General features: G+C 52.1%; 1 long non-coding RNA gene across 1 annotated transcript; it reads left to right on the top strand.

Moving 5' to 3' along the window:
• The first annotated feature begins 1,652 nt into the window (after positions 1-1,652).
• LOC140411676 (uncharacterized) lies at positions 1,653-22,814 on the top strand. Its single transcript, XR_011940950.1, has 4 exons — positions 1,653-1,890; positions 18,334-18,434; positions 22,059-22,124; positions 22,572-22,814. It is a non-coding gene; the product is annotated as an uncharacterized lncRNA (long non-coding RNA).
• The last annotated feature ends 808 nt before the right edge of the window (positions 22,815-23,622 follow it).

Genomic DNA, 23,622 nt, shown 5'->3' with positions numbered 1-23,622 from the left:
GTTCCCTGTTTTGTACTGTGTATGCTCTTGCCTGTGATTGGCTGTCGTGTTGTGTGTGTTGATTGGTCCGTTGATCTGTCCATCAGTATGTATGTATGTGCTATGATGTTTACCTGATTATCATGAACAGTGTTACAATTCTTCATCATGGACATCCTCCTCACCTATGCAATTGACTCTCCTTGGCAGAAGGGCATCAGTTTTTCATCAAGGGAAGCAACTTTGTACCTTTTATGTACAATAAAAATAAATAGATGGTCAGGGGATGAATTACAGATGTGCATAAAGTCCTGCATAGGCTCAGTCGAAAATCACTCAGCATCTCATAAACATCTGTAACTCACCATTGACCATCTGTTATTCTTTATACATTAAAAATAGCCTATTTGATGATAAAGCTCTTCAGAACTGAAATGCCTACAGGGTTTGGCAAGACACTCAGGACAGTGATCTTTCTGTTTTAGTCGTATTAAGTAAACTGACAATTACCTGGATACACAATGCACACAAAAAAATGGAACTTAAAGATAAAATGATGAATGTTAAAAAGCTGTTTGAAGATGTAAAAGTTCTCTGTAATTAATATCAACACATGTTCTATCGGAAGAGATTCAAGTAACCCATCCCTTGCCATGAATTACTAAACAGCAGATGGTGAACATGCAGTACTCTTCTTAAAATTGCAATTATTGGTTCCAAGTAATGTGGTTTTCTGCTCTTTGTGTTCTAAAGGTGCTCTCACATACTGGCCGTAGGGCCAGAGTCTTGAAGGACTTCTGGTAATTTGGCATAGTATAATAATAATAATAATAGCTTATTGTCACAAGTAGACTTCAATGAAGTTACTGTGAAAAGCCCCTAGTCGCCACATTCCGCCGCCTGTCGGGGAGGCCGGTACGGGAATTGAACCCACGCTGCTGGCCTTGTTTTGTCTTACAAGCCAGCTGTTCAGCCCACTGTGCTAAACCAGTCCTTATAACCATTCTTGATGTATGCGTCTACAGTGTGAGTGTTGCTGAGCTGATCAGTCTTCTGTTCATCACAACCAAGCCCAATTCTGTCTTCAATCATCATTCACAGATATGAGCTTTTCAGTAGAATCACTGGACAATGATTGAGAGGGGGAGTGTAGGCTGATTGTTCTCTAAGGACACCAAACCAAAGGTCAGCTAATTTTACACAGATCATCAATGTAACTGGGACTTTATTGTTTGCATGGCTCAAATAATACACATTCTCAAAAACCACAAAATTATGTTTAAATTACACACTTAGATGATATTTATGACTTTGTGTAATTGTGTAAAATGTGTGCTCATGTATTGGCAGTCACTCCCAATTTTTTTATTTCCACTGACTTCCAGAACAGCAAAAGGGCAGTGCCTGAGTCGGTTGAACATATGATACAGTGTTTGTGAATCCTTGTCCATCTTTCTTGGAACAATTGGTCTGTGCTAACGGTTACATCCCAAATCCCTTCTACTGGTTAATTCAACAAACTTTCAGATCATTGAATAACTAAGCTGATGGTGAATAGGAACCCCTGCGCTCCAACATATAAAGACGGACTGCAGTGAACCTGACAGAGTTATTATTTCTGTTGTTCAACTGCAGCAAAGACACAGCAGCAACATCTGTGATCCACAAGGAGTTCAATTTTCGCAGGTTAAAGCTGGTCACCATGGAAGGAATTTAAGGCAACTCATTACATATTTTTCTTGCTCACAAGGTCAATCATGAAGTATGAACTCAACAAATTTACAAAGTAAAGAAGAAAGCAAGGAAGAGGGCGATAACTATTCTCTCCGTCTGCTTTGAAAAATTCTTTCATGGGATGTGAAGGCAAGGCCAACATTTTTTCCCACCCCCCTTGCGCTTGAGAAGGTAGTGGTAAGTGTCTTCTTGAACCGATGCAGTGTGTCTGGTGTAGGTACATCCACTGTGCTGTTAGGATTTTGATTTTGATCCAGTGACAGCGAAGGAATGGCAATATATTTCCAAGTGAGGGTGGTGTGTTGCTTGGAGGGGAACTTGCAGGTGATGGTTTTTCCATGGATCTGCTTCCCTTGTCCTCCTAGGTGGTATAGTTGCGGGTTTGAAAGATACTGTAAAATGAGTCTTGGTGAGTTGCCATTGTGCATCTTGTATATTGCACACGTATCTGCTACTGAGCACGAGTGGTGGACTGAGTGAATATATTAGTTGGTGGATGGGGTACCAATCAAGCTGGCTGCTTTGCCCTGGATGCTGTTGAGCTTCTTCAGTGTTTTTGGAGCAGCATTCATCCAGGCAAATTGAGAGTATTCCATCATTCTCCTGACTTGTGGGTTATGGACCCTAAAAGAAGTCAATTGGATTTGTACTTGTGGGTGTTAGGGATAAGAAAAAGCCTTAAGTTAATAAGTTTGTACGTTCATAAGATATAGGAGCAGAATTAGGCCATTCGGCCCATCGAATTTGCTCCGCCATTTTATCATGCTGACCACAATGTTACAGGCAGCACGGTAGCACAAGTGGATAGCACTGTGACTTCACAGCACCAGGGTCCCAGGTTTGATTCCCCGCTGGGTCACTGTCTATGCAGAGTCTGTACGTTCTCCCCGTGTCTGCGTGGATTTCCTCTGGGTGTTCCGGTTTCCTCCCACAGTCCAAAGACGTGCAGGTTAGGTGGATTGGCCATGATAAATTGCCCTTAGTGACCAAAAAGGTTAGGAGGGGTTATTGGGTTACGGGGATAGGGTGGAAGTGAGGGCTTAAGTTGGTCGGTGCAAACTCGATGGGCCGAATGGCCTCCTTCAGCACTGTATGTTCTATGTAAGAGCTGGATTGCGAAATCAGCCAGAGCAACTCCTCCCTAGAACACACAACCTAGGAGTGGGAGTAGGCAATTTAGCCTCCCAGGCCTAACACTCTCAATGTGATCATGGCTGATGCCATCCTGGCCTCAACTCCACCGTCTTGACCATTCTCCATAGCTCTTTAACCCATTACCAATTAAAAATCTGTCTAAATCCTCCTTAAATTTACTCTCTGTCCCTGCATCCACTGCACTCCGGGATAGCAAATTCCACAGATTAATAACCCTTTGGGAGAAGTAGCTTTTCCTCAAATCTGTTTTAAATTTGCTACCTCTCATTCAAAGATTCTGACCTCTCATTTTAGAATGCCTCACAAGAGGAAGCATCAACTCCACGTCTACTTTATCCAAACCTTTCAGCATTTTGTATACCTCAATTAGATCTCCCCTCATTCTTCTAAACTCGAGAAAGTATAGGCCTAAACTGTTCAATCTCTTCTCATATGACAAATCCCTCATCTCTGGAATCAATCTAGTGACCCTCCCCGAACTGCCTCCAACGCCACTACATCTTTCCTCAAATAAGGGGACCAAATCTTTGCACAATACTCCAGGTGCGGTCCTACCTTGTATAGTTGCAAAAACCCTTCCTTACCTTTATACTCAATCCCTTGAGCTATAAATGCCAACATTACATTTGCTTTCCTTATTTTCTGTTGCACCTGCATGCTCGTTTTCTGTGACTCATGCACAAGGACATCCAGATCCCTCTGCATCGGAGCACTCAAAGTCTCTCCCCATTTAGAAAATAAGTTGCCTTTTCATTTTTTCGACCAAAATGCATGACCTCACACTTGTCCACGTTAAACTCCATCTGCCACATTTTGGCCCACTCTCCTAACCTATCCATTTGTAAGATTCTTATTTCCTCATTGCAATTTACTATTCCACCTATTTTTGTGTCATCTGCAAATTTGGCTATAGATCCTTCTATCCCTGTATCCAAGTTGTTAATATAGATTGTAAATAGCTGGACCGAACCCTGTGGCACCGTACTAATTACATCTTGCCATCCAGAGAAAGACCCATTTATCCCGACTCTCTGTCTCCTGGCCATCAGCCAGTCTTCTATCCAAGCCAATAAGTTACCCCTAATCCCATGTGATCTTGCCTTGTGAATTAACCTTCTGTGAGGCACCTTATCAAACGCCTTCTGGAAGTCCAGATATACTACATCTACAGGATCCCTATTATCTACTTTGTTTGTTACATCTTCTTCGTTGACTCAAGCAAATTAGTCAAACATAATTTGCCCTTCACAAAACCATGCTGACTCTGATGAATAGCGCTTTGCTTTCCAAATGTCCTGATATTACGTCCTTGATAATTGATTCTAACAATTTTCCAGCAACAGATATTAAACTAACTGGTCTGTAATTTCCCACATTCTGCCTCCCTTCCTTTTTGAATAAAGGCGTTACATTAGCATTTTTAGTTTAGTTTTAATTGCATTTCTGTATTTGTGCGTCCAGAAAGCGGGAACCTGAGTTGTGCTTTCACTTTAAACAATGCCTGCATTCTAACGAGGGTTTACGAATCTTACAAAACCAGGAAGTGGAACAGGAATCTGGGGCGTCATTCTCCGCCGGCGGGAGTCTCCGTTTTGCCGGCGCCCGGGGGGTTCCCGACGTCGTGGGGCTGCCCCACAATGGGAAACCCCATTGACCGGCCGGTGTAACGGAGCATCCTGCTGGTGGGTCGGGGCAGAAATGTGGCGGGGCGGGATGGAGAATTTCGCTCAAGGTCTCATGGTGACCTTCAAGTCCAAGGAAAAGACAGGAATCTGGAAAAGGTCCTGTCAAGTGAAGTTACAAACGAGGAGCAGAGGAAAAGGCTCTAAGGTTAAAGATAGAGCTGCAGGAAACAGACGTGAAGCAAAATTGTTTCATTAGAAGCCAGAAGATCAATGGATATTGCCAAACGTTACTAACTATTTATTGTAGGCCTGCAGAGCAGTAGTGTTCCTATGGCATGGCTGAGTATCTGAGCGAGAGAGAAAGGTGAAACTTGAATGCACATGATGATCCAGACAAAAAGAACATTGGAAGGAGAGCTTGAAATTCCAGAGGTGGATCCTTGATGAAGACATCAGAGAGAAAGCTTTGTTTGAGAGAAAATTCCAAGGCATGTTTTTTGAGAGCAGAGATTGAAAATTCCTGTACGGAAGACAGAATTTCAGTGAGACCCATTGGCTCATAGCATGACAAGTGTCTGGGAAGGGATGGGGCTGGGGTATGGAGCAGCTGATAAATCAACAGTAGTTGTTTTGGGTGGCATCTGTCACTCGGTTTCAAAGAGTGGGATTTTTGACTACAGGTCACCTGTTGGTTTACATAGACAGTGTACTCATTATAATAATAATAATCACTTATTGTCACATGTGGGCTTCAATGAAGTTACTGGAAAAGCCCCCAGTCGCCTAGGCCCTCGCTCCTAGTCATTGTGAACATTAGAGTATAAGATTAATTTTTTAACTTCTGTTATCCTTATAAATCTGTATATATCTGTAAAGGTATAGTTTGGGTGAAGGAGTAGTGTAATATAGTTAATCTTTTCTTGTCTAACAAATTTTCATTCTTTTATCAAAAGTTCATCAGCTGATTTCTGTGACTCTGTTCAGTACCTGCCCTCCATCTTTCTAATCGAAATATAAAATTTAGTCTCTATCAAGCCCGAGTTCCATCCTGGGATCTGACTTCTCCCGTAATGATATCAGCTGGGAACAAAACACTGGTAGATGGCGGACAGGCTATAGGGAGTCAGGAAGCAAGTTACTCACCACAAAATTCTCAATCTCTGACCTGGGGCGAAATTCTCCGTTATCGGCGGAAAGTCCGGCGATCGGCGCAAAAAACGGCGCAAATCCCACTTGCGTCACGTCATAAAAATGGGACGATAGTCTCCGGCCCGAAATGGGCTAGCAGCGACGTAATGGGATCCGCGCATGCGCAGTGGTTCACGCCGTGCAGCGTCATACGCGCTGCACGGCGTGACGGCTCATAAGGCCGCGCAGCTCCCCCCCACCCGACCGCAACACCCGACTGGATGGCTGTCCGTCGCTCAGCCCCGAGGTTGGAGTCACGCAATGTGGAGGCGCTCCTGGACGCGGTGGAGCAGAGGAGGGACGCCCTGTATCCCGGGCACGGCCGCAGAGTTGCCCCACGCCACAGCCGGCGTCTGTGGAGGGAAGTGGCAGAGGCCGTCACCGCTGTGGCCCTGACACCACGGACAGGCACCCAGTGCCACAAGAAGGTGAACGATCTCGTCAGAGCAGGCAGGGTGAGCCTCCCCATATCCCCCCTCCCCATATCCCCCCTCCCCCATATCCCACATATCCCCCCTCCCCCATATCCCCCTCCCCCATATCCCCCCTCCCCCATATCCCCCTCCCCCAATTCCCCCCTCCCCCATATCCCCCCTCCTCCATATCCCCCCTCCCCATATCCCCCCTCCCCCATACCCCCCTCCCCATATCCCCCATATCCCCCCTCCCCCATAGCCCCCATATCCCCCCTCCCCCATATCCCCCTCCCCCATATCCCCCCTCCCCCATATCCCCCTCCCCCATATCCCCCTTCCCCCATATCCCCCCTCCCCCATATCCCCCCCATATCCCCTCTCACCCATATCCCCCATATCCCCCCTCCACCATATCCCCCATATCCCCCCTCCCCCATATCCCCCATATATCCCCTCCCCATATCCCCCCTCCCCCATATCCCCCCTCCCTATATCCCCCCCACCCCCATATCCCCCCTCCCCCATATCCCCCCTCCCCCATATCCCCCTCCCCATATCCCCCATATCCCCCCTCCCCCATATCCCCCCTCCCCCATATCCCCCCTCCCCCATATCCCCCCTCCCCCATATCCCCCCTCCCCCATATCCCCCCTTCCCCATATCCCCCCTCCCCCATATCCCCCCTCCCCCATATCCCCCCTCCCCATATCCCCCATATCCCCCCTCCCCCATACCCCCCCCCTCCCCATATCCCCCCTCCCCCATATCCCCCCTCCCCATATCCCCCCTCCCTAATATCCCCCCTCCCCCATATCCCCGCTCCCCCATATCCCCCCTCCCCCATATCCCCCTTCCCCCATATCCCCCCTCCCCCATATCCCGCATATCCCCCCCCATATCCCCATATCCCCTCCCCCATATCCCCAATATCCCCCCCTCCCCCATATCCCCCCTCCCCCATATCCCCCATATCCCCCATATCCCCCCTCCCCTATATACCCCCTCCCCATATCCCCCCTCACCCATATCCCCCATATCCCCCCTCCCCCATATCCCCCATATCCTCCCTCCCCCATAACCCCCCTCCCCCATATCCCCCCTCCCCCATATCCCCCCTCCCCCATATCCCCCATATCCCCCCTCCCCCATATCCCCCCTCCCCATATCCCCCCTCCCCCATATCACCCCTCCCCCATATCCCCCATATCCCCCATATCCCCCTCCCCTATATCCCCCATATCCCCCTCCCTCATATCCCCCCTCCCCCATATCCCCCCTCCCCCATATCCCCCATATCCCCAAGTGAATCCAGCCCTAACCTTAACCTCTGCAATGCACGCGCAACCGATGGCGTGCATTCATATACATGCCTAACACTGTTGCCTTTTACCCCTGCCACCACCCCACCCCCCCCACAGGAGAAGCGCGCACACAACAATAGGGAGCATGTGAGGACTGGAGGAGGCCCCGCTGATGAGAGGCCACTGACCGTACACGAGGAAAGGGCCCTGGAACTGGCTGGCGGACCTGAGGACCGGGAGGTTGCTGATGCAGAGGTCGGGGGCCCACGAGCAAGTGAGCCATCAACAGCCCGTCCCCATATCCCCCCTCCCCTATATCCCCCTCCCCATATCACCTGATCACTGCCTGATGTCTAACCATGCATGCTTCATTGTGTATCGCAGGACCAAACGTCCAGGCACCCATCCCCGCAGATGCACACCCCCCGCAGGATGCCCCTCGGAGACCACAGGAGACGGAGAGACCCGCACCCTCCAGCATGCGACGCCCGCAGGATGCCCCTCGGAGACCACGGGAGACGGAGAGACCCGGACCCTCCAGCATGCGACGCCCGCAGGATGCCCCTCGGAGACCACGGGAGACGGAGAGACCCGGACCCTCCAGCATGCGACGCCCGCAGGATGCCCCTCGGAGACCACGGGAGACGGAGAGACCCGGACCCTCCAGCATGCGACGCCCACAGGATGCCCCTCGCACACCACGGGAGACGGAGAGACCTGGAGCAACAAGGAGACGACACCCCCGTCACGTGCGGGAGCGACCACCCAGCGATGAGGGGGGCAGCCACAGGCCCCCGTCGCATCCGAGCCAGGACACCACTACCCAGGACACCACTATCCAGGACACCCCTACCCGGGACACCACTACCCAGGACACCCCTACCCGGGACAGCACTACCCGGGACAGCACTACCCAGGACACCCCTACCCGGGACAGCACTACCCGGGACAGCACTACCCAGGACACCCATACCCGGGAAGACGAAATACCGGACAGTGACTCAGAGTGGATGGGTGGAGACGAACCCCCACCCCAAAGTGCCATGGAGTCAGAGTGGGACGAAGAGCACGACACAACGCCACTGCTGTCACCAACACCCTCCACCATCGCAGAAACACTCACCACGGTTGGGCACTTTAGTGATGAGGCGTCTGGTACACTCACTGGTGCGCACAACACAGCCGTCCCGGTACAGCAGGTGGAGGTAGGAGCAGCAGAGGGACCGGGCGGTCGGAGGGCAGCCCAGCCCAAGCGAACATCTGCCGCCCAGATGGATCCCGGGTTCCTGCAGTTATCACACCCACACATAGATCCGATGCAACCACCGACACGGAGCCGAGCGAATAGGGTGACGGGTGGCTTGCGGCGGCTGCGGTCGCAGGTGGAGGAGTCCACCCGCGTCCAGGAGCTGGGAGTGGTCCCGGTCATGCGTGCCACCCAGGCTGACACCGCACGGGTGGCGTCCGCGGTGGAGGCAATGGGTGCGACGGTGTCAGACATGGGGAACGGTTTGCGAGGCCTGGGGCCTTCCGTGCAGGCGGCGTCTGTGGCCCAGGAAATGGCTGCCCTCTCACAGGAGGCCATGAGCCAGTGCCAGCGCCAGATGGCAGAGGCGCTCAACGCCATAGCCCAGTCTGAGCAGGCCATGGCCCAGTCTCAGCAGGCCAAGCCCAGTCTCTGCAGGCCATGGCCCAGTCTCTGCAGGCCATGGCCCAGTCTCAGCAGGCCATGGCCCAGTCTCAGCAGGCCATGGCCCAGTCTCAGCAGGCCATCGCTGAGGGCATCGGCGCCAGTGGCCATGTGCGAGCCGGCGTCGCACTGTCACAGACAGGGTTTGACAACCCCCTGGGCTCCATGGCTGCAAACCTGCAGACCCCTGTCGATACCAGCACGGGCCTCCAGGACTGGCAGCGCCAGATGTCGGGGGGGCGTCGGATGGCCAGTCCGTTCGCATCCCCCACCCATGTAGAGGCCTGGGGGCCATCGGGCACCCCGAGGGAGGAGGAGGTGGTGTGGTCCGTCCCGGCTCCCTCTGTAGGGGAGGTCCCGGTACACCGCGACACCTCGGACTCCCCCCCTTCCGTCCCAGGTGCATCGGGTGGGCAACGGGCAGGACAGGCTGGCAGCTCGCCATCCCAGTCGCCCGGGCCGCAGCCTGGCCCATCTAGGCCATGACGCCCCAGGAAACGGCCGCCAAAGGGATCCAGTGTCAGAGGGCAGGAATCACAGGAGTCCACCTCCAGTTCTGCTGTACCGTCTGGGGAACCACGTAGACGTAGTCAAAGGGCCCGTAAGGCCAAACAATTAGACACTGAGTAAGTTGGCACGGGTGCAGGGCACAGATGAGTTTTAGGGGCGAGGGCACGTGCATGAACTCCTTTGGTTATTAAAGTCAATGTTACACCTACCGAAGCTGCCTTTGTGCTCTGTCCAAAGTGTGCGGGCGTGTCATGTACGTTGAGCGCAAGTGTGTGTGTGAGGGGTGGTCTTACCTCAGCCCCAGGTGAGTCTGCCCCCTTCCCCCTGGGCCGCCATCAACATCCCCCGTGCAGAGGACGTAACCGTGCGCTGCAGTGTCACAGCCGCATGCAGGGATGGTCCGGGTGGATGGTGGTACTGTGGCCATGGGTCAGACATAGTCCAACGATGTAGAGCCAGGAGCTCATCGCAGGGCGGGTTGTCATCATCCTCCATGGCCTGCGATAGACAAGCGTCCCCCCGCAACTGGGTGAGCCCGGCCCGTTGTGCCGCCGGTGGATCGGCAATTGGGGGGGGGGGGGGTGGTGTGCATGCGGGTGGGGTGTGTGGGGTTGGGGAGGGGGGTGAGGGTGCTGGGTGGGTGGACGGGTGGGGGGTGTGGGTGGTCGGCTGTTGCCATGGTGTGCGGTCTGTGGCCATACTACCCGATTCCCACGCCCATCTAGTCAGTGAAGCGGGCGACTATCAGTCTGTCCCGTGCCCGCTGGGCCAGCCGGTAACGGTGGAGAGCCACCCACCTGTGTCTACCCCGTCTGCCCTGACCATTGCCCCCATCCCCCTCATCTGGGGAGGACTGTGCCTCTTCCTGCTGCTCCTCCACTCCGCCCTCCTCTGCCTGCGGCACATCGCCCCTCTGCTGGGCTATGTTGTGCAGGACGCAGCACACCACAATGATGCGGCCGACCCTATCTGACCGATACTGGAGGGCGCCCCCAGAGGGGTCCAGGCACCTGAAATGCATCTTCAGCACGCCAAAGCACCTCTCGATCACTCCCCTTGTCGCTACATGGGCATCATTGTAGCGGTTCTCCGCCTCATTGCGTGGCCTCCGTATAGGCGTCATCAGCCACGATCGCAATGGGTAGCCCCTGTCGCCCAGCAACCAGCCCCTCAGCCGGGGATGGCGTCCCTCGTACATGCCGGGGATGGATGACCTCGACAACACGAATGAGTCGTGTACACTGCCTGGGTGACGGGCGCAGACGTGCAGGATCATCATGCGGTGGTCGCAGACCACCTGTACGTTCATCGAATAGGTCCCCTTCCTATTGGTGAACACGGCCCTGTTATCTGCAGGTGGCCGCACGGCGACGTGCATCCCATCGATCGTGCCCTGGACCATGGGGAACCCGGCAACGGCAGGGAAGCCCACCACCCGGGCACCTTGGCTGGCCCGGTCCACGGGGGAGCGGATGTAGCGGTGCGCCATGGCATAAAGGGCATCTGTCACTGCCCGGATGCACCGGTGCACCGATGTCTGCGATATGCCGGACAGGTCCCCACTCGGTGCCTGGAATGACCCCGTTGTATAAAAGTTCAGGGCCACTGTAACCTTGACGGACACGGGGAGAGGGTGTCCCCGCCAGTGCCACACGGTGACAGGTGTGCCAGCAGGTGGCAGATGTGTGCCACGGTTTCCCGGCTCATCCGGAGTCTCCTCCTGCATTCCCGGTCCGTGAGGTCCTGGTATGACTGCCGGGGCCGGTACACACAGGGCGCCCTCAGGTGCCTCCGTTGCCGTGGGGCCGCGACGTCCTCCTCCCCCTCCTCGTCCTGTCGGTCAGGTGTCCCTCCAGCCTGGGCGGCTGCCGCCTGTCCCTCTGCGGCAGCCTGCGCCGCCTCTCTGGCACGCTCCTCCTCCTCCTCATCCTCCTCCTCATCCAGGGCAACATAGACATGAGCGGCTGCCACCACGGCGGCCAACATTGCTGGATGGTCTGAAAACATGACGGCCTGGTGGGGGGGAGGGGAACGACGACATGTCATCATTGCCCATATCCGCTCCTCCCCCCAGACAGGTGGCATGGACCGCATGGGTCCAACTGTTGGAGGCTGGCACCTGGCCAGGTGGACCAACTCATTTGCCCTCCCATCACCCACCTCGGCACGGACCCCCTCCCCAACCTCCACCCCAGCACGGACCCCCTCCCCAACCTCCACCCCAGCATGGACCCCCTCCCCAACCTCCACCCCAGCACGGACCCGCTCCCCAACCTCCACCCCGGCACAGACCCCCTCCCCAACCTCCACCCCAGCATGGACCCCCCCCAACCCCCAACCTCCACCCCAGCACGGACCCCCTCCCCAACCTCCACCCCAGCACGGATCCCCCCCCAACCTCCACCCCGGCATGGACCCCCTCCCCAACCTCCACCCCGACACGGACCCCCTCCCCAACCTCCACCCCGGCACGGACCCCCTCCCCAACCTCCACCCCGGCACGGACCCCCCCAACCCCCAACCTCCACCCCGGCACGGACCCCCTCCCCAACCTCCACCCCGGCACGGACCCCCCCCCAGCCCCCAACCTCCACCCTAGCACGGACCCCCTCCCCCAACCTCCACCCCGGCACGGACCCCCCCCAACCTCCACCTCGGCACGGACCCACCCCAACCCCCAACCTCCACCCCGGCACGGACCCCCTCCCCAACCTCCACCCCGGCACGGACCCCCCCCAACCGCCAACCTCCACCCCAGCACGGACCCCCTCCCCAAACTCCACCCCAGCACGGACCCCCTCCCCAACCTCCACCCCGGCACGGACCCCCTCCCCAACCTCCACCCCGGCACGGACACCCCCCAACCCCCAACCTCCACCCCGGCACGGACCCCCTCCCCAACCTCCACCCCGGCACGGACCGCACCCAACCCCCAACCTCCACCCCAGCACGGACCCCCTCCCCAATCTCCACCCCAGCACGGACCCCCTCCCCAACCTCCACCCCGGCACGGACCCCCTCCCCAACCTCCACCCCGGCACGGACCCCCTCCCCAACCTCCACCCCGGCATGGACCCCCTCCCCAGCCTCCACCCCGGCACGGACCCCCCCAGCCCCCAACCTCCACCCCGGCACGGACCCCCTCCCCAACCTCCACCCCGGCAAGGACCCCCCCCAAGCCCCCAACCTCCACCCAGGCACGGACCCCCTCCCCAACCTCCACCCCAGCACGGACCACCCCCCCAACCTCCACCCCGGCAATGACCCCCCCAACCCCCAACCTCCACCCCGGCACGGACCCCCTCCCCAACCTCCACCCCGGCACGGACCCCCCCCAACCCCCAACCTCCACACCAGCACGGACCCCCTCCCCAACCCCCACCCCAGCACGGACCCCCTCCCCAACCTCCACCCCGGCACGGATCCCCTCCCCAACCTCCACCCCGGCACGGACCCCCCCCAACCCCCAACCTCCACCCCGGCACGGACCCCCTCCCCAACCTCCACCCCGGCACGGACCCCCCCCCCAAACCCCAACCTCCACCCCAGCACGGACCCCTCCCCAACCTCCACCCCAGCACAGACCCCCTCCCCAACCTCCACCCCGGCACGGACCCCCTCCCCAACCTCCACCCCGGCACGGACCCCCTCCCCAACCTCCACCCCGGCACGGACCCCCCCCAACCCCCAACCTCCACCCCAGCACGGACCCCCTCCCCCAACATCCACCCCGGCACGGACCCCCTTCCCAACCTCCACCCCGGCACGGACCCCCTCCCCAACCTCCACCCCGGCACGGACCCCCTCCCCAACCTGCACCCCGGCACGGACCCCCCCCCCAACCCCCAACCTCCACCCCGGCACGGACCCCCTCCCCAACCTCCACCCCGGCACGGACCCCCCCCAGCCCCCAACCTCCACCCCAGCACGGACCCCCTCCCCAACCTCCACCCCAGCACGGACCCCCCCCCAACCTCCACCCCGGCACGGACCCCCTCCCCAACCAACACCCCGGCACGGACCCCCTCCCCAACCTCCACCCTGGCACGGACCCCCTCCCCAACCTCCACCCCGGCACGGACCCCCTCCCCAACCTCCACCCCGGCACGGACCCCCTCCCCAACCTCCACCCCAGCACGGACCCCCCCCAACCCCCAACCTCCACCCCAGCACGGACCCCCTCCCGGCACTCCCCCGGAGCCCAGCCTACTCTAACCACCCCCCCCCCGCCCCCCCCCCACCGCACACACACACACACAAGCCGAGACACACCTCTCCTCACGCAATCAGTCTGCGGCCACGCCATTTCCTGCCCAGAGCCAACCCCCCAGGCCGTCACTCACCTCCTCGCTGGTCGGCGTGAGCCTGGAGCACCGGGTCACGCCGATGAAAAGGAGGTTTGATTCACGTCGACGTGAACGGTCATCACGTCGACGGGACTTCGGCCCATCCGGAAGGGAGAATATCGGCAGGCCGAAAATCGGCTGCCTTGCGCAGACCCGTGACATTCTCCGCGGCAGCGGCGCCATTAACGCCCCGCCGACTTTTCTCCCTTCGGAGACTTCGGCGGGGGCGGGGGCGGGATTCACGGCGGCCAACGGCCATTCTCCGACCCGGTGGGGGGTCGGAGAATGACGCCCCTGGTCTTGTAACCACATTATTTATATTGCTGATCTAGTTCAGTTTCTTGTCAATGGTATCCCCAGCCGCACTCCCCCCTCCCTCTCCCCTCGGCCCCTAGCATGTTGATAGTGGGGGATTCAGTGATAGTAATGCCATTGGATGTTAAGGGAAGATGGTTAGATTCTCTCTTGCTGGAGATCGTCAATTCCTGACACTTGTGTGTAATACTTGTGACACAAGTATTACTTGCCACTTATCAGCCTAAGTTTAATGTTGTCCAGGTATTCTGCATATGGCCACAGACTGCTTCAGTACCTGAGCAGCTGTGAATGGTGCCAAACAATGTGCAACATCCCCACTTCTGACTTTATGGTGGAAGGGGTGGCATCGATGAAATAATTGAAGATGGTTACGTGTAGGTCTTTAACCTGAGGAACTCCTGCAGTAATGTCCTAGGACTGAGATGATTGACCTCCAACAACCATATCCATTTCCCAGTGTGCTAGGTATGACTCCAACCAGTGGAGATCTTTCCCCGATTTCCACTGACTCCAATTTTGCTATTGATGCCATACTTGATAAAATGCTACCCTGATGTCAAGGTCAGTTACTCTCACTTCACCTCTTGAGTTCAGCACTTTTGTCCATGTTTGGACCAAAAGAGCACTGAGGTCAGGAGTTGAGTATCCACGGCAGCCCACAAATTGAGCATCAGTGTGAATGTTATTGCTGAGCAAGTGCTGTTTGCTAACTGTTGATGGTTCCTCTTATCACTTTGCTGGTGATTGAGAGTAGACCGATAGGGTGGTAATTGACCGACAGTGGGGCTGTGTGACAGTGTCCTGTGAACAACATACACCGGGGCAATTTTCAACATTGTCAGGTAAATACCAGTGATGTAGCTGACCTGGAACTACCTGGCTAGGGGCACAACTAATGCTGGAACTTACATCTTCAGTACTATTGCCAGAATCTTTTAAGGCCAATAGCCTTTCAGTATTCTTTCAAATGTTTTCAAACATTTCTTTGTACCATGTGGAGTGCATCAATTTGACTGAAGATTGGCATCTCTGTTGCTGGGGACTTCAGGAGAAGACTGGGGTGAATCATCCGCTCGGCACTTCTGGCTGAAGATATTGGCAACTGCTTGCTTCTCTTTTGCAATAATGTGCTGGCCTCCCCCATAATTAAAGGTGAAGTTATTTGTGGAGCCGCCTCCTCCAATTAATTGGTTAATTGTCCACCACCATTCATGACTGGATGATGTGGCAAGACTGCAGAGCTTAGATCCGAACCATTGGCTGTGGATAACTTAGTTCTGTCCATTGCATTGTATTTCCATTGTTTGACATGCAAGTAATTTCACCAGGTTGACACCTCAGCCGGGATTCTCCCTTCTGGGGACTAAGTCCCCACGCTGGCAGGAAAACTGGCCCCAACCACTCCGGCGTCAACAGCCCCCGAAAGTGCGGAGTCCTCCGCACTTTCGGGGGCTACGTGGATGCCGGAGGGGTTGGCACCACTCCAGCTGGTGCCGAAGGGCCGCGGCGAGTTTGTGCGTGCGCCGAATGGCTGGCGTGATCTCGCGCATGCGCGGAACAGCCGCCGTGGTTCCACGCATGCGCAGACCGGCTGGTGCATTTTGGCGCATGTGCGGGGGTTCTCTTCTCTGCGCCGGCCATGGCGGAGCCCTACAGGGGCCGGTGCAGAAGGAAGAAGTGCCCCCTCGAAACAAGCCCGCCCGCAGATCGGAGGGCCCCGATCGTGGGCCAGGCCACCGTGGGGCCCCCCCCAGGGTCGGATCCCCCCCCCCCCCCCCTCCCGAGGACCGCCCCCGTCAACTTACCTGCCAGGTCCCGCCAGTACATGAGTTGAGTGATTCAAGCCGGCGGGACTGGCCAAAAATGGACAGCCGCTTGGCCCATCGGGGCCCGGAGAATCGCCGGGGGGGTGCCGCTACCAACGGCCCTCAACCGGCATGGCGGGAATCCCGCCCCCGCCCGAAAAACGGCGCCGGAGAATACTGCAACTGGCGTCGGGGCGGTGGGGCGGGATTCGCGCTGTGTCGGAGAATCCCGCCCCTCATCTTTAGGTATACCTGGTGTTAATCCTGTTGTACTCTTCATTGTACTCTGTTGTACTCTTCATTGACCCAGGGTTGTTCTCTTGGCTTGCTGTCAATGGTTGAGTGAGGGATATGACGGACCATGAGATTACAGATTGTGGTTGAATACAATTCTGCTACTGGTAGCACCCAGCGCCTCATGGATTCCTAGTTTTGACCTGCTGGGCCTGTTCTGAATCCATCCCATTTAGCATGGCAGTGGTGCCACATATGATTTGTACCGTCACTGTGAAGAAGGGACTTCATCTCATTCATTTCCATGTTTGCGCTTTTTAATTTGCTCTTTTCTTGACCTTTCTCCATTTTATTTAATCCCTTTTTTAATGTCTCTCGTGTTTGCACAATCTCTCTTTTCATTTTTTCCCATTTTATATTTGTAATTTCTTTCTTTTGCACTTGTCTGTTGCAGCTCAATATTAATTCTTTCTTTTGTGCTCAGGAATGTAGGAACAAACATTTGGCCCCTCCAGCTGTCACAGAGAATGTGTTGAATTTGCAAACTCAGGGCTATGAAATAATTAGGAAAATCTGGCTTCTTGTGAACTGCTGAGTTCAATCAATTGATATCATTGAGCTACTTAATTTCTATACCTCGCATTATTCCCTATATTGTAGTTGTTTTCACATTTCTATTTCTTCATTTATTTTTCCTGTTTTCCTCAAGTTTGATTCTCGTCTCTTTTCTCTTTCCACCATTTCATTTTTGCCTTTACATTGTTTTCAGTTACCTATTTTTAGTCCCCTTTATAGCACATTAAAAATTTGTGGCTTCAAATAATGTCTGATGTAAAGAATAGTAATAAACAAAATGCTTATGACTGTAAGAGCACCTCAGTTTCCTCCGAAAATTCTGATGAACAAAAACACAACAGAAATAATCCATCATAGCCGATATCTTGCCGCCAATTTCTCTGTTCATTTTCATTGTTTAAGAAGCTGCAGTGAGGGCAGCAAGTTGCACAGTGGTTAGCACTGCTGCCTCATTAGGGGCTGTTTAGCACACTGGGCTAAATCGCTGGCTTTGAAAGCAGACCACGGCAGGCCAGCAGCATGGTTCAATTCCCGTACCAGCCTCCCCGAACAGGCGCTGGAATGTGGCGACTAGGGGCTTTTCACAGTAACTTCATTTGAAGCCTACTTGTGACAATAAGCGATTTTCATTTCATTTCATTTTCATGATGCCGAGGTCCCAGGTTCAACCCTGGGCTCTGGGTCACTGTCCGTGTGAAGTTTGCACATTCTCCCTGTGTTTGCATGGGTTTCGCCCCCACAACCCAAAGATGTGCAGGGTAGGTGGATTGGCCACGCTAAATTGCCCCTTAATTGTCAAAAATAAATTGGGTACTCTAAATTTTAAAAAAAGAAGCTGCAGTGTAACACTGCTGGTTCAGTCTTTAGGGAATTGGAGTAGGCAAAATTACTTTCAAGAGGTTATTCCACAATGGATTTGCTTTGCATTGGCATGACCTTAACTACATTGGCATAAAGCCCATCTTTAACATTGTTTTTAGCGTTTAGCACCACAGGAGCCTACCTTTCTATTTTCTACTGATTGAAAAAAGCTGGCTATTCTGCCAACTCTGTTTGATCAGTAGAAAACACCCAGCAGGAGGCCAGGAAATTGTACTTCATGCATACATTTATACATGCATGTACAGATCTCCAACCTCCATTCTGAATGCCCTCTATAATTGTATATTCCCTGCTTGCAACAGCTGCATAAATTGTCCTGAGGTTGCACTGGCATTGCATAAGAATGCAAATAGGAGCTTAAAAATGCAAATTTGCTTATACTGGAGCAACATATTTAATTTGAGCTGTGTGCTATTCAATAACCCTTCCTGACCTAAAAGACAGTAGCATGTTGTTGAGAATTAAACTGAAAGGAATTTCAACCTGATAGTTCACCTGGAACTGGTGCATGTAGAGTTGGATTAATATTCTGCATTTATGAATGCTGATCTTCTGCCAATTCTATTCACTCCAGATGACATCAAGAAACAGATGCATCCACTGGACACAGCAAAGGATGTGGGCCCCAACAAAATACTGGCTGTCGTGCTGAACAGGATCTCACCGACTCTTACAGTACAGATATAACACTATCCAACAATGTAACAAACTTTCCAGGCATGTTCTGTCCAAAAAGCCAATACAAATTCAACCTCACTAATTAGCATCTGATCAGCTTATTTGTAATCATCAGTTGAGGGTTGGAAGGAACTGAAACATCCATTCCTTAACATTACCCTGCTCACTGATGCTCAGTTTGGGTTCCTCAACAACTCAGCTCCAGATTTCAGCACAGCCTGGACATGGACAAAACAGCTGAATTTCAGAAGTGAGGGGAGTGTGATCAAGGCAGCAAAATATGGCATCGTCCAGTCTTTTTATAACTGAAAGTAATGGGGATACTGCGACAGTGGAGCAATGACTAGCACAAAGGATAATAGTTTTCTTTTTGGAAGTCAATCACCTCAACGGCTGAACATCGTCTCACCTAAGCAACTTTTGTTTGTTAATGGTTGCAATATTCAGCTTTTAAAAAAAATTATTCTTGGGATGTGGGCGTTGCTGGCTCGGTCAGCATTTGTTGCCCATCCCTAATTGCCCTTGAACTGAGTGTCTTGCCAGGCCATTTCAATGGGGGATATTTAAGAGTCAACCGCATCGCGGTGTGGGCCCGGAGTCACATGTAGGTCAAACCGGGAAAGGAGGGTCAAATTCCTTCCCTGAAGGACATTAGTGAACCAGATGGGTTTTTATGACAATCGGCAATGGTTTCATGGTCATCACAAGGCTTGAATTTTGAATTCAAATTTCACCATCTGCCCTGGTGGGATTCAAACCCAGGACCCCGGAACATTACCCTGGGTCTCAGCATTACTGGTCCAGTGACAATACCACTACACCACTACCATATGTACTTTCCAAACGTACTTTCTCATATACTGTAGCAATACATGCAGCATAGCCCAAACAAGATCCAGGCATGTGTTGATGATTGAGAAATAACCTTTGCTTCTCCCAAGTCCCTGCTAATGATAATCTCCAGAAGAGAGAGACTAACTATCTTCCTTCATCATTCAGTGGCACTGCTATTACAAAACCCCCTACCATCAACAAGTTGAGGGTTACTATTGATTGAACAGCCATGAGGATGCCATAGTTACTCGAGCAGATAATAGACAGGGGGCTGGATTCTCCGATTGTGAGGCTATGTCCTCACGCCGGCATGGGAACGGTGGTGTTTAATGCCCAAATATTTGGCGTAAAACAGCCACCCATCCTCCATGTAGCTGGAGGCTTAAATGACGGCAATGTAGAGCACCAGACACTAGCTGCCGATAAGGCCCACAGAATTGCCAGATCCATGACCGTGCATGCACATGGCGGCAGCCTGCAGCGGCCACGCCGTTCAAGATGGCGCCGACCGCTCGCGGACCCGGCCCGCAAAATAGTGCCCCCCTTTGGTCAGCTCGTGGGCCACGGACCACCCCCAAAGGTGCCCCCAGCCCCTGATAAAGTCCGCCCTGCCCACCGATCGGCCCGCCCCCAACTGTGGCGGCACTGAACTGCCGCCACGCCGAGTTCCTGACGGGTGAGACCATGAGAGACCCATGCCATTGGGAACTTGGCCGGTCAGCGGCAGAGCATCGGAGGGAGGACCTCAGGCAACGTGCTGAGGCCGTTGATACGTTGCGCGGAGAGTACGCCGCTTTGGAGGGGGTGGCACATTGTGAAAGCGGCGCCACCCCTGATTTGGTCGGGAACGCAATTTTAACGTCGGCGACCAGAGAATTCAGCCCAGGGTATTCTGCACTGAATGGCTCACATCATGATTCCTTAAAAATCTCTGCACCACCTAAAACATACAAGTCTGGGCTGTGATGGAATATTCTGTGCTTTCCTGGATTGATTCTGTTCCAACAACATTTAAGAAGCTCAACACCATCTGTAACTAAGCATTCTGCATGATAGACATCTCAAACATCAGTTTAAATTGACACTCCCTCCACCACCAGCTTACCATGAATATTATGTGGTGGATGCAATTCAGCAACAGCAATTCATGGCAATATAACTTCATTGACACCTACTTGTGATAATAGGCGATTATTATTATATGAAATGAAATTCCCTCTACATAACTCGCTTAAACACATTAAAGGCCTGTAAATCAAGGGTTCTATACCAGGTAAAACCTCTTCTGCACTCTTCCTTCAGAGATCCCCAAGGCAGGTTGACAGTGGGTTAGTTACTGGGTAAAGAAACCTCTGCATTTTTAGGGCAGCACGGTAGCATTGTGGATAGCACAATTGCTTCACAGCTCCAGGGTCCCAGGTTCGATTCTGGCTTGGGTCACTGTCTGTGCGGAGTCTGCACATCCTCCCCGTGTGTGCGTGGGTTTCCTCCGGGTGCTCCGGTTTCCTCCCACAGTCCAAAGATGTGCAGGTTAGGTAGATTGGCCATGATAAATTGCCCTTAGTGTCCAAAATTGTCCTTAGTGTTGGGTGGGTTACTGGGTTGTGGGGATAGGGTGGAGGTGTTGACCTTGGGTAGGGTGATCTTTCCAAGAGCCGGTGCAGACTCGATGGGCCGAATGGCCTCCTTCTGCACTGTACATTCTAATTCTAATTCTAATGACTCAAATACATACATTCCACCACCTAGAATGACAAAGGCAGCAGGTACATGGGTTCCCATTCACTTAAAATCACTCGTCCCCACCCCAAGTCACACTTCATCCCAGCTTGGACATATATTTGTCATTGGGTCAAAATCCTCCAACATAGTAGAGACCAGAGGTCTAATGTGGGTGGTTCAAGATTCCCTCACATCCTCGGATTTCTTTTCCTATTTAGACAATGGGGTAAGATTGGAAACTGACCTTTGGGCAATCTTAATGGAAGGAATCCAAGTTGCTCTGAACAATTTTTGAACACTGTACCATTCCATTTTCTCGGAAAGAGACCTGGATCACAAAATACTGGATGGCAAGAACATGCATAATAAAATAACAGCAGCTGATGCTAGAGGAACAATAACTTCAAATGAATAGGAAAGACAAAGGAAAAATCTACTTTTACCACAATAGTTAGCTGATTAGTTTTCTAGAAAAAAAACTGGCCAGTGTTTGGTTTTGTTTTCTTTATGCTTTAACCATGAACAAAAATAAACTGATCGTACATAAGTGAACAGTGTTTGTGGGCAAATAAGAAAGTGCGTACATTACAGAAGAAAGAAAGATTGAGGTGAATGAGAGCAATAACTAAAAAGATAACTGTGAATTGAGGACATAAAGATATAAAAAGTTGCTTGTGGATAACCCAACTGAATCCAAACTCATAAGCTTGTGACTCATAGAAAACCCATGGGAGTTTTCTTCTGGGTCTAACTCTATGAATGATTTACACCTATATAAAGAGGTGCAAAATATTCCACTTTGAATTGTTCTTTCAAGTTCACCAACTTTTATAGTCCTAAATGTATTCATCTGAGGGAGTGTGACATTTCCAGATATGGTGTTAAGGCTCCTTCTTACCCTTCAGGTGGGCATACATATCCTGTGACAATATTTGAAAGAAGAGCAGGGTGTCCTGGTCAATATTTAACTCTCAATAAACATTATTAAAATAGGTCATTATCAGAGTTCTGTTTGTGATACCTTGCCCCGCGCAAATTCATGACAGTTTTTACTTTCTTCAACAGTGACTATATTTCAGATGTACCGAGAGCTTTTGGCTGTCCTGAGATCATGAAAGGTGCTATCGAAAGGCAAGTCTGTTTTTCTTCTTCAGTCGAACAACGATCTTATCTCCTCTCATGGTCAGGCAATGATTGTACTTGGTAGCTTCTACAGTAAATTGCTGCATGTCCGCACTCACCAATTAACTCAGTGGGATCATAGAAAAACTTTCAATTGCTAATGTACAAGATAGTGAGAAGAAATACTTTATCTGGCTCAAATTTGCTGTTTTGCTTCAAGTTAGCCAAAATATTAAGATATCCATATTACTTCCAGATAGTACTTATAAATGAGATGACATCCAAATGTTTGAAACTACTGTCCAGTAATGTTTTGTTGCAATAAGGTCTAAGTTGCGCAATAGGCTAAAATATTAAAGGATTGATCGTCAGTTTGTGCCAATGGGAGTCTGGATTCTGAGCTTGTTTTAAAAATCTAAAGCCAAAAATTTACTTTTTGACAATTTTCCCCCACAGGTGGCAAATTTTGGAGCCAGGAGCTGGATTATCTTTATCATTATTACACGTCTACATTTCAAATAGTGTGTACCTAAGTGACTGCTATGTCTGGTTTGAGACATGTGGGTTTATTTTAGCAGCAATGTTTTCACGTTGTCTTTTTTATTAAATTGGAAATGAACATGCCCTGAAAGGCAAGGAACTCCGCACGTACTTCTTGTTATTTCTGCTTTGTCCTGGGTATATTACATTAAAAGCGTTCAGTGGGGTGTCTCTGTGTGTGTATTTGATTCTTCATTGTATGTAGTGTAGCGCAATGGGAAAGATTGGATTTTTAAACAAAATAATCAACTGCAGTATAGGATATGAAGGTTCATCCCAACCAACAATGACCTTGCAGCGTCCTAAAACCGACAGGTGATGTTCCTAACTAAATCGCCAAGGAAAACTGTGGTCTTTTCAGAATAAAACTAGCCTCAAAGTGCTTCATTTGTGCCACAGATTTGTAGTTGCATTAACACAAGTAACATTTCTTGTCCTTAACAAAACCGATAGCGAAAAATGAACCTTCTCTTTTCACAACAACAATATACATTTATAGAGTGCCGTTAACATTGTGAAATGTCCCATGGCACTTCACGAGAATGTTATCAAACAAACCTTGACAAAATCTTGGTCAAAGAGGTAGGTTTTAAGGTGTATTTATATTATATTATACTAAATGGACAACATGACTGGTATGAATTGGCAACATATTGTGGATTCTTCCAGATATTCAAAGATCTCAGCTTTCCCCCTTGTTTATTATTAATAAACATGCCACATATGGTTATGATAGCATGCATATTCAATGCCTCAATCTTTCCCTGCAGTTATGGAAAAACTACACCTGTATGTGTAATGGAAATGGTCAAAATATTAAAATAAATTCAGTTGGAACGTTAGCATACAGCACACTGGAATATGAGAAACTTAGGCTTAATTTCTTCTGCAAGTGTGTGTGTAAACACATGAAGCGGAGGCTGTGAAGTTTTAGCAATCCACCAACTGATTCCACATGTTACAGCAA

The sequence above is a fragment of the Scyliorhinus torazame genome, chromosome 4 (assembly GCF_047496885.1).
Source record: "Scyliorhinus torazame isolate Kashiwa2021f chromosome 4, sScyTor2.1, whole genome shotgun sequence".
In the NCBI taxonomy this organism is placed as follows: Eukaryota; Metazoa; Chordata; class Chondrichthyes; order Carcharhiniformes; family Scyliorhinidae; genus Scyliorhinus; species Scyliorhinus torazame.
Note: the sequence above shows the minus strand (reverse complement) of the source record. Positions and strands in the feature narration are given on the sequence as shown.